We start from the raw sequence: 16,157 nt of genomic DNA, 5'->3' as shown, positions 1-16,157 counted from the left end.
GCATATTTTTAATATTTGAATATACATTCTATAGAAGACATGTAGAACTCTGAAATATTTCTGTCACTACATGTATGTAAACTGCAATATGAAATAATTATGCATTTTATTTGCTCTACTAGCTCCTGACAAATCTCACAAACCCTATTGAAAGAATAACATATGGTCACATGTTGTCACATCATAGCAAGTAACAGAATAATGAAGGTGGATTTTTATGATTGAGGTTCAAGCAATAAATAAATATAATCTCACTAACATAATTCCAAAATGATAAATGTAGAATTATATTTATGTTATTTCTTCTCTTATCCGTTCTTTCCCACATAGCCCAATATCTTTAATTTAGGAAAAGGTTACTAAGACTATTTGCATATTTCCAATGTAAATAGGACAAGATGTGATAAGTACCACCTTGCAGTGATATCACTGCATAAACTTTTATATAATTATGCTGGGACATAGAGTGGGCTTTGCATAATGATGTCACTGTGCATCCTCAGATGCTGTGAAAACACATCTTGTTCCTTATTCTGCTGGCAAAAAAAATTGCCAACCAACCAAGCTGAGTTGTTTTCTACCATGAATGAAAGGAGATTGGCTGCAGCCTGCTACTACTATAAGCCTATACTTTTTTGCGGTATTCTTAAGATAGTAATTCAAAATAATAGTTGGATTTGTGTGTAACACTATACCATTAACATGGTTTATAAACCACCATGACTGGGCTTGGCCAACACAATGGCCCCAAACAAACCACACTATGGTTTACTATAACATGTGAACGAGAACATTCTTTTCAGAATAGTTAATTTCTGCCTAATATAAAATATGATATGTTGCCTTAAAACAGCCTGGGATTTTCCTTTGAAAAGCTCGATACTAATTAATTCTCTTCTTATCAATAATCCCCAATACATAGACTCTTAATGTATGCACAGATCAAAAGAAAACATGGCAAATGTAAAAAGACTGCTACAGCTTTAAGCTGCTAATTTAAAATATGTAGCTTGCTGAGGGTATACTAATGAACATAAAACGTAAAACTTGGCTGCTGAATTACAATATTTATGCAACCTGGCTTGTGACTGTCTGTGACTCAGAGTTAGATCTGCTCAGAGGCTTTCAAATGCGCCCAGAAGCTTAGATTTTGGAGATTATGTTCAAACAAGTTGGAACAAATAAATAAATAACCTCATTTATAAGATTTATAGGGTCTTTGTTTTATCCCAGGAGTAAATTTATTTTTGACCAACACAAGCTATTGTTCTAAATACAAGTAATAATCCTCCTGCATTTAAAATTTAAGCATCAAATGATAAGTATCAAATAATGGCCAAAGAAATACATTTGATGATTCTGGCAGATTAAAAAGACAAAAAAGAAAAATAAACAGTCTAGGGAAAGAAAATGATATTAAGAAATTCATTTCTTTATGCAGCCAAACTTCCAACTTGCAAAGAGCAAAACCAACCAAATAATTCAAAAAGAAATTACTTCTAATCTATAAAGAATAGGCATACAGTCTGGTATGTAATTATAACATTCTCATACATAAAATACACTGACAGCTACAGCAAAAAAGAAGTTTCAGTTTGCCCAGCCTTGAATGTAAAAAAAATGGAACTTGGCACAAACAACATGGAACAATTCAATTCCAGGATTACATAGGTTGAAATCACATACAATTATATACCTATGCATTTATTTGTATGTATGCTATTAATATATAAAGCAAAAGAGAGAAAAAGTATTTAAACCCATGTGCTATTTTCTTCCCATGTTACAGGACAGACGTGATTTAAACAGGTGCTCCATCACTTAATCCCAATATTTAAATAGATGCCTAGACTGTTTTCTCTTATAAATATTTCAAATATAAGCTATCAAGTTAAATCATGAATCTGTCCTGCAAATAATAATATGCCTTGCCTAGGCACCCTGGTTGGACAGAAATAGACACATGGAAATAAACATACAAGATCCAAATAAAAACATTCAATGCTTTAAAATGATCCACAAAAGACTTTCTCATGTCCCTAGTAAAAAGCTTCTTGAAAGTAGGTGCATCTTTAGGAAGTTTATTCTGCACATGAAAGCAATTAAAATAAAATACTTAAGAGAGGGTCCAGTTCTTGCAATTTGGATCAACAGATGAAGCCAGGCAGAATAATATAGACTGCCAAAAGCGGTCTCTATTGTGTGTAATAATTGCTTTCCCAGCTTCATGTTAATATATTTGTTATGTTAAGGATGAGGCAAATTTTACTTGTGTTTCCCACCTCATTGAACTCTATAGATTTATATCATTCTTTCCAAACAAAACTACTTCAAGATTTCAGAGCCAGTTGGGGAATAGCCTAAATACTTATGAAACATGAAATATAAATAAATAAACTTAAATGATCTCACTGACCATCTTACAATGCTCCAACAATTTCTTTTCAAATAGATTTTACTGCAAATGTAGTGTTATATCAGCACCAGCACCTGCTTTTTGGTTTCCAAGGATAACAATACATTTGGAAACAAGATTAGAAAGAGTTGTTCAGGAGAGGTAGCTGTTGCAACGAGCAGCTTTCTTCCACTCTTAGGAATACAAGCACACCACTGTTTTCACCCACACGTAGAATAATTCTGGGATTCATAGTCATGCTAGCCTAAACTTTGGACTGAAGACAGGCTTTGTTTTCAAATACAGTGGTATTTGGCAATAAATGAAGGCATGGGCATGAAATATCCTAGTCATCTAACATGACACCATCCCCCAAACGATTGAAAATAAGGGCATTTCTTTCTCAATACAAGCTCACCTATAATTGAAATGTAATATAAACTTTGGTTCAAGTTTTTTTTTCTTTGCTGCTTCTGGCAAGAAATGAGGAAGTGTTATGTATACACATGTGTCTTCAAACATACGTACGGTATATGTCTGTAGTGTAAGTGTATGGGAAAGAGAATAGCTGAAATTTGCAGATAAGAATTCAGTTTATAAGTGTGATATGTTGTTTACAGGCAACTAGCTTGAATTAATCACTCTCCCTTTCTCCCAACTTTCCTAGTGGCAGGTGAACTTTCTGAAAAAGTTTTAATATGGCAAGGTGGAGAAAAATGGCTTTGGACCAGATTTTTGTCTGTCCATCTATATTTTTCCTGGTGATTACTTGTTAAATTTAAGGTTATCTTCCTTTTGGGGAAAGAAAGCACCATAACCACCACATGGAATTTAAACCTAAGACTGTTGTATAAAACATTTCAGTCTTGATGCGTCTCAGAATAGAACTATCATTCTAATTATTGACGCTCAGTTTCTTTGTCATTCATTCCTGTGGAGTCCTTTAAGATCTGCTTCAGCTATGGAGATACAAAGCAGCAACATCAAGTCACCTTCAGATACCAAGCATTACAAATTGGTATCTCTGTGGGGATTTGTTTTATCTTGACTTCCTGGTGTGACTCAGCAGTCTAATCCATTCAATGAATTCCAATGATTTGAATCAAACTCCTACTTTATAAATGAATTTGGGTTTCAAAATCAGCAACACCAGTAGCACACATTAAGGTGACTGTAAATTAACTTACTGAATGTTATTACATATTTTTCAACTGCATGAAGAATTCTGAGAACAAGACAAAAGCTTGCCTCCAGAGTTGTTCTCAGTTCCTGACATGTTTGGGACACTGCCTCCAAAACAATTATCTGAACAAAATAATAATAATAATAATAATATTGAATTTATTAGCCGCTCCCTTTCCAGGCAGGACTCGGGGCGGCGTACACTAGAGACATAGAGACATAAAGAAATAAAGGTACAAGAACAGAAAAAACATTGCAACACACGTGAGACAAATTCTTCAGTTGTATGATATGGTCACTAAAAGATTTCTTTGGTTAGTTCTTCATGTACTAAAAATCTTTCTGTTTGCATGTAATAATACTAAGTCACAATTTCCTTTTATAATGCAAGACTGCTTAGTGCTATTTTTCAAGGGTCTTTTGTCTAACTCCTGTCACTTCTTTGTTTTCAATGCTGTTTCACTTCCCAGAAATGTCACAACCACCCTTTAAAAAGAAGCAAAATGTTGCAATTATCTCTGGCCATATCATAAATTGAGCAAGACTGTAGAAAATCTGAACTCTTACTGTATTTATTCCACTCCTATATGTAAGTTCTCTTTTAGAGCTCAAACCTGACAATAAATAAGCTTCACCATATTTAGTAGAATTTCAAAGTCAGCATTCAAAATACTTATAATCCATTTTATGATTAGTCCTAGAATCAAAATAACTTTACTAGTAAATAATTTTAGGTTAGTAATTACTTCACAGATTTTTTAAAGAGAGAATGAACCCACAAGCAATAAAACTGCAAAACATTTAATACTTTAAAAATTCAGTACTAATGGCAATAATCTCCACTTTACAATTTAATTGTAAATACCCATATCCAATCTTTTGTATCTTATTTCATTACATCTTGATAAACTATACAGAAAAGTACAGTGACTGTTTTATGATAAAGTTGAATCCCAGCTCAAATAACCATTAACAATGAATGTTTTTACTAGCAAAACACAATTGATCACATTAAGATATCAGCTTAGATTTCTTTAGGTTCTAGGAGTCATGTAATATTATATAACAGAATAGTAACTTCAATATAACAGGAGAGATTAAGATTTCTCAATTTATTTCAAAGTCTACTTCTATTTTATATGTGGTGAATGTTTCCCAGTCATCTTTTATTTAAAAAAAAGAATGAAATGTAGTTTTTGACTTTCTGAAATATTTGGTTCTAAGAACTGTGTTACTACTGTGTTACTACTGTATTTTCCCCAAAAATACAACATGTCCTGAAACTAAAGCCTTGCACATTTTTCAGGTGGGCAAAAATATAAGCTACCGCCCTGAAAATAAGCCCCCTGGACAACCCCCCCTCCGGTGAGGCAGAGCACCACTCACTGACCTAGCGGTATCTCGAGGGCGCCAAGCCGTGGGAGCTGGGGGGGGCAGAAGAAAGGCATTCACGTTACTTGGCATCTTAGTGATACCACTAGGTTGGGGAGTGGCATTCTGCCTGGCTGGAGGGGGGAGTTGCCGGGCGGTTGTTCCCTTGTGAGCGGGCTCCCGAAGAGCCGGGCACAGCCTCAGGGGCGAAGCAGCCATGACTTGACCATGCTCATGAGCAGCCACCCAGCAAAACCCTTCTCCAGCTGGGCAGAGCACCATTCACTGACCTAGGAAGTATCCCTAAGGCGCCAAGCTATGTGGTGCTATTCTCGCCTCCAGCTTCCGCGGCTTGGCACATTCGGGATACCCCCTAGGTCAGTGCATGGAGCTGTAAATGGCTGGAGAGGGGGGTTGCGCGAGCGCCTGCTCTACCCCCACCTCTAATGCCTCCCAGCCTGACCATGCCCTGGGCCAGCTGTCCTTGCAGCCACCACCAAGCTTTGAGCAAAACTTCTTGTCCGGCTGCCCATAACCATAGAAAACACTCCTAGAGCGGCCGCTGCTGGAAGAATCTGAAGCCGAGTTCCGGAGTTTGGAAGGCACCCGCCGGCACGCGATTTATTGAGTTTTTGACCCCCGGTAGATTTTGTGGCTCCCAGTTTTTTCTTTTCTATGGGAAACGGAGTGTTTAAGGTTGCTAACTCCTGCACGAGTTTTACTAATCTTTAAAAAATCACAGGCAGACATGCCCCTTTCCCATTTTATTTTCTATAACAACAAAACATATTTTGTACTTCCCAGAAAATCACTAGTCAGTTACATGTTGTCCTTTGGAAGGTAATAGGAGGTAAAGACTTTGTTTACTCCTAGGGGAACTGAAAGATTGCCTCATCCTCCAAGAATGGAGCAGAAATAATTCACTACATAATAACCTCTTGAGGTAACTTCATTCTCCTACAGCCCACTCCTGTGCACAGTGAGTTGCATCCTAGATTACTCAGATGTAGCTACTGCTGACTCTGTAGACTTGAACATTTATGGAATATATATAATACATATGACTGAATTGACAAAAGTCATGTACATCATTTGTGCAGAGCGCCAGAATCATGAATTAAGTCACATTTAAGTATTTGGGTAGTAAAGGAAAGAACATGGTAAATTTGTTGGAGGACACTGTAAAAAAACATCTCTAGAATAATACCATATTTATACAATCACATGCCAATATTAGGCATTTAAAAGTGCATTTAAATTTTTAAATTTAAAAATCAATGAAAGACAAATGAAAAGTGTGATTGTATGAACATACTGTTGTACGAGAGGTGCATTTTTACATGGTATTGTTTTAGAGTTCTATTTTAAATAGTCAGTTTGGTATAGCAGTTAAGGCACCATGATAAAAACTGGTAGACTATGAGTTCTAATCCTGCAGTAGGCACGAAGTCAGCCGGATGACTTTGGGCCAGTCATTCTTTCTCAACCTTAAAAAATAAACAATGGCAAACTACTTCTAAAATCTTGCCAAGAAAACTGCAAAGATAAATCCAAGCTGTTACCAGGAGTCAACAATTATTTGAAGGTGCACCCACACAAAATCACCTAAAATTAATCTCCAATTTTATTACTGCATGAAATTGAAGGACATATATTTTTCCCTTTCCTTTAACAATCCTTTTTTTCTAGAAGTTATACTGAGAATATTCTCATTATCATATTAGCATTTTTATGTATTATTTTTAGTTTTACTTGGTGGGAGAATATGATCAACTAAAAATCTACCATGTTTCACTGCATTTCTGTTTTCTACTTAACAAGGCTCACATGTCCTTTGTTACCTATACTTTTTAGCACAGATTGAGGTAATTTTTTAGCACAGATTGAGGTAATTTTTGAATTGCATATTGTTCAGAAAGAGAAAAAAACCCCATAAATGACTATCAATACTATGTGCAACCTAAGAGCATCGCAACATGTCGTAGTTTATTAAAAATATCTATGTGTTTACATATTGTTCATAATTCCATATAGGTTTATTCAAAAGTAAAATCTATAGCTTTCTGTAATGGTTAGTTCCCTCACTAACCATTTAGTGAGATTTAAGACACAGGTATTATATGTAGGCATCCAGCTGCAAGCTTTTCTGTTACCAGTGAAGAGGTTTGCTTCCCTGCCACATCAAAGAAAGTCTCAGTCCTAAATTGGTCCTAAATGAGAAATACTTCAGTTGCTGAAATTCTTTTATTTCCTGTCTCCCATTCTTTCTGCCTCTTTCTCCAGTCTAGTAGGAAATGCATGTTCCGGCACCATTCTATCAAACAATGCCATCTTCTTGGAGCCCTGCCTTCTCTGTGGTTGTGCCTATCCCTTGAAACACCATCCCTCCAGAGATCTGATCTGTTAGCCTTTTGTAAGGCTTTGTAGATTTGGTTTTGTCTTGGGACAGGTTATTAGGCAGACTGCTGGTAACGCAGCTTGCTTTGGAGACTTTTATTTTAACTAGAGCATCATGGGTTACATGTTGTTATAGTTTCATTCTTCCTATGTCACCCAATTCTTTTCATCTCAATTCATCCTGTAAAGGAGGATTTTGTGACAATGTTGCTTGAAAATAATTACTTACAATCTGAAGAAGCTGCTAAAGAGCTGATACCATTATGGGTCTTATTGCAAATTTCTCTTGGACAGTCTTAGAGCTACACTATACAGATGGTCCAATGTCATAATATCTCATTCAGTGACTGTTTGAACTTCTAAGGCCCTGAATTAAGTGTTACTGAAGAAGCCAGATTTATTTAATAACCATGTTACTAACTTAACAATTGCAGTGGTACGTCTAAAAACGGTGGCATGAAAGATCATAAAGTGAGGCAAAATTAACTTAACTGTCTTGATTAGCAACAGAAATTTTGGTTCAATTGTGATAATCAGTCAAGATACCCATAATGTTGCATTTTACTACTATGTCACTTAGCAACAGCAATTCTAGTCACAATTGCTATTGTGATCTGTAAATTCATCGTTTATTGCTATATCATTGACTCCTTTTTTTACACTTGCCTTTTTTATTTGATGAAAAGCTATAAAAAATGTGAAGGCTTGTTCATTACTCATTACAGCTTTGTTTTTTTAACTACATTCCATTATCTTCATTTATTAGTTATAGTGTATTTCCGATTACACTTAACCTTTTTAGACAATGAAATTCTGGAGAAATTGTGGATTGGCTAATTTCCCTTAGTGAAACTCATCTGTTCCTCTCCCTCCCAATTACTGGACATAGTTTTTCTCTTCCCATTCCCTGCAATGGTCCAACCCATTAGACATTTTCCTGAGGTATCACTACAGTAGTTCAATGTGCAACAGAGTGATGGTATCTTGGCAACTTTACACCCTTTCCCCACAATAGCAATTGTTTAGATATTTAGGATAAAAGATACAATGAATTAAAAATGGATCATGGTGGGGCATTGATTGGATACCAGTTTTTGTAGAATTTGATTGGTCAGCTATGGATTTCTCAGCATTTTAAACCTGACAGCAATGATATTGACTGAGTTACTTTCACTGTTTTTGAAGGACTGGAGAGTGATAAAATTAGCATTAAACTGTTCTTAAAAGCTGTAATTATATTTTAATCTACAGCTGCCACATCTTCAACATTAATTCAAAAAGAGCTCAGCAGAAATATAAACATTTTGCTTCTGAATACTTTAGCTCAATATGACAAACACAGTCAGTAAGAAATAGGAGATACTTTATTATGTCTCTAAAAAAAGAAAAACCCAAAATTACTGACATCTAATTTAAGACCTGCATAAAACAGTACTCCAACAGAATGTTTCCTATGGATTCCCAATTACAAAACTCTTTTAAAAATATGTTTTAAGAAACTTCTCTCTGTATCTGCTACTTTACTACCTGCATAATTATCACTGGAAATATTTCAGAAAATCTATTATAAAAAAATAAAACAAAATCACCAGTAGCTTCTGCACTATTGATTTTAATGCATCACATTATGTAAATAGACCATCTCAAAAATCAAAATATGCCCATGAATAATTTTAAACACACAAGAAGTTCAAAACTTATAATCAGTAATATAATCTTGTATTTATACTTCAGAGGAAAGTTGGCTTCTTTTAGAATTCTCTTTCTTAATCCCATATATTAATTTGTTTCTAAGAACTGTCAAAAAAGAACCTATATAAAAAGGGTAGATCTCCCTCAAGCATAATTTTATCTGGCAATTAATCAAAAAGCATAAATGTGGAAATAGATTTACAAAATAATTTTCAATACACTTTTCTGTACTGCACTGTACAGTCAAAGTATGTACTGTATATTGTTTTTCTTACCTAAACCAAATTTCTTTATGCTTTATTACAATAGTGTAATATTGACAAAGACAAATATGTTTCCTTCGGCTACAAATATCCCAGTTAAAGTCTGTCAGACTTGTTATGACAGATCTTCTCTTTTTTTTCTTACCTTGGCAACTTTTCAAAATCCATTTTGTAATATCCTTTTTTTTTTAGAAATAGTTCTTTATACAGAGCCCCAGCTGAAAGAAAAGAAGGGATAAGAAAAATAAACACTAGGGAAATGTAGGGTCGAATATATACTTAAGTGGGTTTTTAGGTTCAGTAAAGAATCAAACACCTCGCATCACTAACTGCTGAGACTTGTTTAGCAGTAAAAAAAAAAAAGAATCACTCGGCATTTACACAGAGTTCTGCTTCAACCAACGGGATTACCTTACCGGCGTGCGGGAAATGTTGAACAACTCAAAGCGAAAATTAAAACAACTCGGTCCTGAGTGAACGGGATTCTTTTTACTTGCTTCCTCAAAAGCAAGCAAACGGGGGTGGGGGGGTTGCGAGACCTGCATGTAACTCAGTTGCGACCTAACTTCTTTCCTCTTTCCCAGCCCAAAGGCGGGCTTGGCTTACCGCAAGAGACTTGTAGCTTTTTCAAGCTGACATCGCTCTCGCTTCCTTCTTCCGATTTTTTTTAATTTTATTTTACTGCGCGCGACTGGCCGCTTGGAGCTGTTTCTCTACTGACGCGGTTAAGGGCGCGCCTCAAATACAAACCACCCGATGCGAGTCCGGCTGCTTCTCGGCTTCCCGACCTCAGGCACGGACGTTCCTTCCCCCACACGCGGTCGTCAGATAACCGCCGTAACCCGGGGCGCCGTCCCTTAGCTAGTTTGCAGGAGAGACGCGCCCAATCGCTCCCTAGCCCCGTGCCTGCGCAGGGTGGAGCCTTGCTTTCTCCACCCTTTGGAGTAGTGGGGGGGCGGGAGGGGGTTGGTTCTGACCAGCCGCCGCTCTCCGGCCCGAAGCTTTCGCGGTTTCTGGTCAGCGCGGGACAAAAAAAAAAAAAAACCAGCAAAATCCTGCCCTGCTTACGAAACTCTCTCTCCTTGCACCGGACCGGGAGGCTGCTGCTGCTGCTGCTGCTGCTGCTGCTGTGGCGGCTCCTTCTCCGGCTGCTGTGGGAACAACAGCCAGAGACGCCATGAGGTTTCTTTCTCCCAGCTTTACAAGAGCTGCGCCAGGGTCACTCGAGGACGCGTTCCAACGTTGGATTCATGTGACTTTGACACGAACTCGGCAGGACCTCTCGCCCCCTGGCGGATACCTGCCATTTTAAGCAAAAGCAGAAACTGCTGCGAAGTAGTTCAGGTTCAGTGTCTGGGAAATTGGTATCATCTTTTTGTAAAAAAAAAAAATCTGTGTGTTTTTAGTAGGGTAGGCACCGTCAAGGACCGTCCCGTGGGCAAAATGCAGTAAGTCCCTCATCCCTCGTAGAATAGCTTCATACAGTATCAGCAATGACTGTCAAAATCGCAAGAGCCCCGGAAGACATTTTTAAAAATGACAAGAAGAGAATTCACTATCTTACATTTTTTATCATTTATAAATATCTAATCCGTTTACATATATTTTAAGGCAGTTTGCATTAAATAGCACCAGAAAAACACTTGACAATTTAAATTATCCAGATGGATCATTTAAAAACAAAATTGCAAGCAACAAATAAAGGCACTTATTCATTTGTTTTATTACCATTGAACTGAGATCAACTCCTGTTGGCAAATGGTCACCATTTTGATCCGTCTTTAATAATAGCTAGTACCTCTTCCAAGGACAACACATAAATCTCTGATCCATATGATCCAATTTAACTATTGTCTTTCCCTTGTGTTTTCCTCAACCTTGCCAGCATTTTTTTTTGTAGTCCATCATCTGCTGGCATCGTATATCCAAAATACAGTATGTGGGTTTTGCTTGCGGACCATTCCTGGAACATTTCGTCTAGGACTTCACTAATAGTACTCTTATTAATTATGTTGGAATCATATGGCAAAGGCTTTCATTTGCTCTTTCTTAAGGTCTAAGGCCTAGACACAGCAAGCTGTCTCTTGGGTGAAAGGTCCCCATAAATATTATATTTCTGCCAAGTTCTGCATCCCGCCTACTTTAATCAGTAGCGCTGACCAAAGAACATCTGTACTATGAGATGGACTCTCTCTCCCTAAATCAAACTGGATAATATATAAACCTAGTTTGGGTGCTTTGGCATCTGAAGTAGAATATCCCAAAGTTCTTCCCCATTTACTGTTCTTGCAAGATACAGTAGTAATTAAGATATAATGGTTTAATGCCATGCAAAATGAGTTGCCTTAAGTAGCTGTGCCACTGCTCAAAGGTATAACTGGTTTCTTAGTTGTAGGAACAGAACAGAGGAAAGCTTTTGAAGATGGTCTCAATTAGTAAGATGAAAAACAGGAAAGAGAGCTTAAGACAACACCTCTTCACTCTGTGCTAGCTTTCCCCAACTTTCTTTCTGATCCTCTCAATATGGTCTCTTTTAAACAGGTAAAAAGTTTGAGGTAATGTTGGATTCTTGATGCTCTCTGATTTCTTGCAGATATTTTGTTACCAAGCTAGTAGATAACATCATAGTGAGAGGAAGAGTTGAGTTTACTTGCTGCTTATATGCTGACTGATTGAGGTATATTAGATGGTAACAGAAAAGTAGGGTATATATTTTTATATATAGACTCATCACCAAGTAGTTTGGATCTAGAAACCTCGGGGAATGTTCTGTATATGTAAAGTATAACTGGATGTTGCTCCATTGAGCCATGATAATTCTTCATTTCATTAGTACTCACACATCCTTTTTTATCTCAAAGGACAAAACAATTCCCTTAAGCATCACAACTCATTTATGTGAAATCATTAAGCTATAGTTTAATAAACTATTATTAAGCAAAAAAATGGATTAGTATATCTGAATCTTAATTACTGTATCTCTGAGCCATTTGTTTAATTTTGAAGTGCCAATCTGGCAGTCAATATAGGGTAAAAGCTAAGTATAAATATATTTTATAAATTAGAATATAGCATCCTTATCACTTTGGATCAGTTCAGATCATTTATTGTATTCCAAGATCAAAAAGCAAATTATAAGCGAAATAATTTTATTATCCCAACTTATAAACAAGTTGTATCAGATAGTTAATAAACTGAAAACAGTTATACAATTTTATAATAATAATAGCAGGCACATTGGAAATAATAAAAAATTGATAAATTTCCAGGTTTCATCATTTATTTGCTAGTAACGCAGGCTATAAAGCAGAAATTGGCAACTATAAAAATACTATCATGATTAAAATTGTGAAAAGAATTTATATATATATAAATTCAACAGTGCACAACACATTGTTTCAACAGCTTCCAAATGACAAGGGCAAAAACTGTCTGCAAAGGGAATAAGTGGATATGTTTCTTCTTTTAGGATTAAAAACAGAACACTAAACCTTGCTAAAATGAAAATCCTATGGTATTTTTCAATGTCAAAAATATATAATTATTTAGCTGGGGCAAAAGCTTTGCTTACATTTCTCTTTTCAAAGCAGCAATCAGCTTTACCATAATTCTGCCTCAAGAGCAGGGCAACATTGGAAGCAAAATCAGGGTTCCCAAAGATACTCGTTGAAAATTTGGGCTGAATACCTCTAGGAGGAAGAAGACTTTGTAGGTGCAATCCTGTGTCATATTATAGCATAGCAACTGCCTTGCTCTGGAAGACAAGGCTGTATCAAGGCTTGTAAAGCATTTCTTTGATTGGTCTGTCTGAACAGTGCCGAAAAATGGGGTTCTCCATTTTGGAAGGCAGAAGTTGCTTCAGCAAAAGTTCTTTTAGTATTCTTCCCAACTTAATATTTATATAATTTTTTCATTATCTTTTGTTTTTCAGATAACCTGAGATTATATAATATTTTCCAAGATTTAAAATATTCTCGTTTCAAACATCTCTATTGGTATATGCTCTCCTGAGATATATTTTTATAGAGAAACGATATTCCCAACATATGGAATAGCTGTGCAGTGTCTTCTTTAACAAGTTATCTGTTATTTTCTGTATCTTAGCTAATCCTAACAATTAAACAAGGATTTTATCATTCTAATAGATTTTAGTCTTTCCTGACTGTGGGTTCCACTGATGCAGTGTCACCAGATACCAGGGTTAGAGTGAACATAACAGTGATTTTTCTATCCAAATTGAGTGGCAACGGTAATATTGCACCTGTCATAGCACAGTTATAACTTATAAAATGATTGAGTGGTGGCTTATTTTATGTCTTCAATATACTGTCTTTTCTCTTGCTGGACCCTTGACACAACAGTGAGAAACTACTATCCGGAGGCCTGTCTTAATGCACTTTTGAGAATACATTGGGGATGGGAGAAGATTCAGCCACTCTTCATAATTTCCTAATGGAATTCTTGGCTATTTTGTGTCCTGGTATCAGAATCTGCCAGCTATTTCTCTTGATTATATTGCATAAAACAGAAAAGCAGCAGAGTGGGAGTTGGGAGGACAAAGAAAAGAAGTAATCTAGATGAAAACAAACAAGATCATTCAGAGGTAATAGAATCCTTATTTCCTGAGATCACTGAATATATTCACAAAAGAACCCAAAACAGAGATTTGTATTATTACTTTGAAGATTAGTATTTCAGACGGCTGATTAGTACATTTAATTTATCTCTAAGAAAGAATTTGGAATATAATAATGTACCTTACCTGCACATACCATATTCATGTTTGTCATATTTCTATTATATTGCTTGCATTGATACATGTTGTAGCTTATTGTTCTTAATACAGTACCACTATGCTCAGTTGTTGTACATTAATTGTGTTTAAAGTAGCCTTGATAAGGTTAATAACATTATTTTTCTGCGTGTGAATAAGGAATAGAATGAAGGCCATCAAGTACAAAGTGTGAATACTATGGCAAGTGGATTATAACTGTTTTATAGTCCCTTATGTCTAATCCTTCTGTTATCTAGAGCTATATCTTTGCTTTCTTATAAAGAAACATCTGTATATTATTTCCAGGCAAATGGGACTAGATACTGCCAAAGCAAATGGCCACATTGCCACGATACTGTGAATTGGCTTCATTTATAAAAAACTCAAGATACCTCAGGATAGATCAATTGATTTCTGTAAGCAAATAAAACAAACAGTTTTGCAGTCATTTTACATTCATTCACTTCTTACAAAAGGAATAAGCCAAAGGAGACCCAGGGATAACACCACAAGTAACACTATCTGTACTAAGCTGAGCCTTCTCCAGTGCGATGCTTCCAAATCTGTTAAACTTTCATAATTCCCACCCAACTAGTGGTGGACACAGATGGGAAGGGAAGTCTTTAATAAAATTATATTAACATATAACATATATTAACATATATTATAAGAAGGATGAAGCAAAAGACTTTGAAGAACCAACACAAAAGTAAAAGTACTTTTGCAAAAGTAAAAGAAATAAGTAAAAGAAACTAAAAAAAACAGGTTAAAAAGGATAGCATGCAAACAGTAACTCTACCTTGCTGAGTGTTGCACAGGGATGAGGTGGAGACATAGTGAAACTGGAAAAAGGCTTAAATGGGAGTTTTTGATTCTTGAACTGGAGCTATACATCTAACTAAAAACCATAATGTTGCTGCAAGACATTATGATTTGTCAAATATATGGAGAAACATAATTGAAAAAGCCCAAAAAATAAAATAAACTCCATCTGAAATATTTTTGAAAACCATTTTATGACATCCCTTTTTAAATTAAATTAAATTAAGTATTTTGAAAAAAATACTTTCCAATTCCTTCATAAAGCATGATATTGGCTTTTTTCTTTGTAGTTAATATTTTATAAAAATATATCCCATCAAATTATTTCTGGTTCCACTGATGTTTGTCTGGCTAAGAAAGTTGCCCATTCCTAACCTAATTTGTTCATCATAACAATTCCCATAACACTGACAATGGCAGCATTTGAAAGAAAAACTATTTTGGCTTAGTAATGTCCACAAAAATGTCAATGTGAGATTAAGAAAAGGATGGCTTGCTGTTTCGCATTAAATTCCAATAAATAACATCTAAATCTATAGTTTCAAGGCTTGCTGAGAATTTTGAACTGAACAGAGATGAATAAGTATGTGTATCATCGAGCTGGTGTCAACTCTCAGCAACTTCATAGTCAAAATCACTTGTTTTCAGCCTGGTCCTTCAAATCTTCCACTGTGCATCAATTACTATTATAATCCTTAATCTTTGGATTAAAAAGCTGTGATTTTCTTAAGAGGTTTCTTTAACACCAAAGTTCAAAAGCATCAATATTTTTTCTATCTCGTTTCAAAAACCACATTTCACTTCCATAATGGGACAGAGAAAGCCATTGCTTGTATGATTCTGTTCTTTGTAAATATGGACACATTATGACATGTGAATAAGAAATCAGTTTGGTTTAGTAGTTAAGGAATAGGTTAGAATAGGTGTCCCTGACCCCCAGTCTACGGACGAGCACTGATCCATGGCATGCCAGAAAATGGGCCACACAAACAAGGGAAGCCCCATCCGTGGGACGTAGGCAGAACACGAAATCACGCCACCTCTGGTCCATGGAAAAATATCTCTCCACACAACTGGTCCCTGGTACCCGAAAGGTTGGGGGCCACTCAGCTAGAAACTGGGAAACTCTCCTGCCTTCCCCATGAAAGCCAGCTGGGTGACCTTGGACTAGTCACTTTATCTCAGCTCAACTCAGGGTTGTTTTGGAGAAAATAGGAGGAAAATGTATTGAAAATGTTCGCTGCTTTGAGTTATTTGTAAA

General features: G+C 36.1%; 1 protein-coding gene across 4 annotated transcripts in view; it reads right to left on the bottom strand.

Moving 5' to 3' along the window:
* The window catches only part of LOC309390922 (serine/threonine-protein kinase Sgk3), a 33,588-nt gene extending 23,385 nt beyond the window's left edge, over positions 1-10,203 (bottom strand). For 2 of the 4 annotated variants that reach the window (XM_081950817.1, XM_081950820.1), the window contains exons 1-2: positions 9,907-10,043; positions 9,446-9,518 (exon numbers count right to left, since the gene is read on the bottom strand). The gene's annotated coding sequence lies outside the window, so the exon portion shown is untranslated. The other 2 variants (XM_081950818.1, XM_081950819.1) reach the window with 2 other exon arrangements.
* Between the last annotated feature and the right edge of the window lie 5,954 nt (positions 10,204-16,157).

This window comes from Natrix helvetica, assembly GCF_964273705.1.
Source record: "Natrix helvetica genome assembly, chromosome: 4".
Lineage (NCBI taxonomy): Eukaryota > Metazoa > Chordata > Lepidosauria > Squamata > Natricidae > Natrix > Natrix helvetica.
The sequence above is the reverse complement of the archived record's forward strand: the minus strand, read 5'-3'. Positions and strand labels throughout refer to the sequence as shown.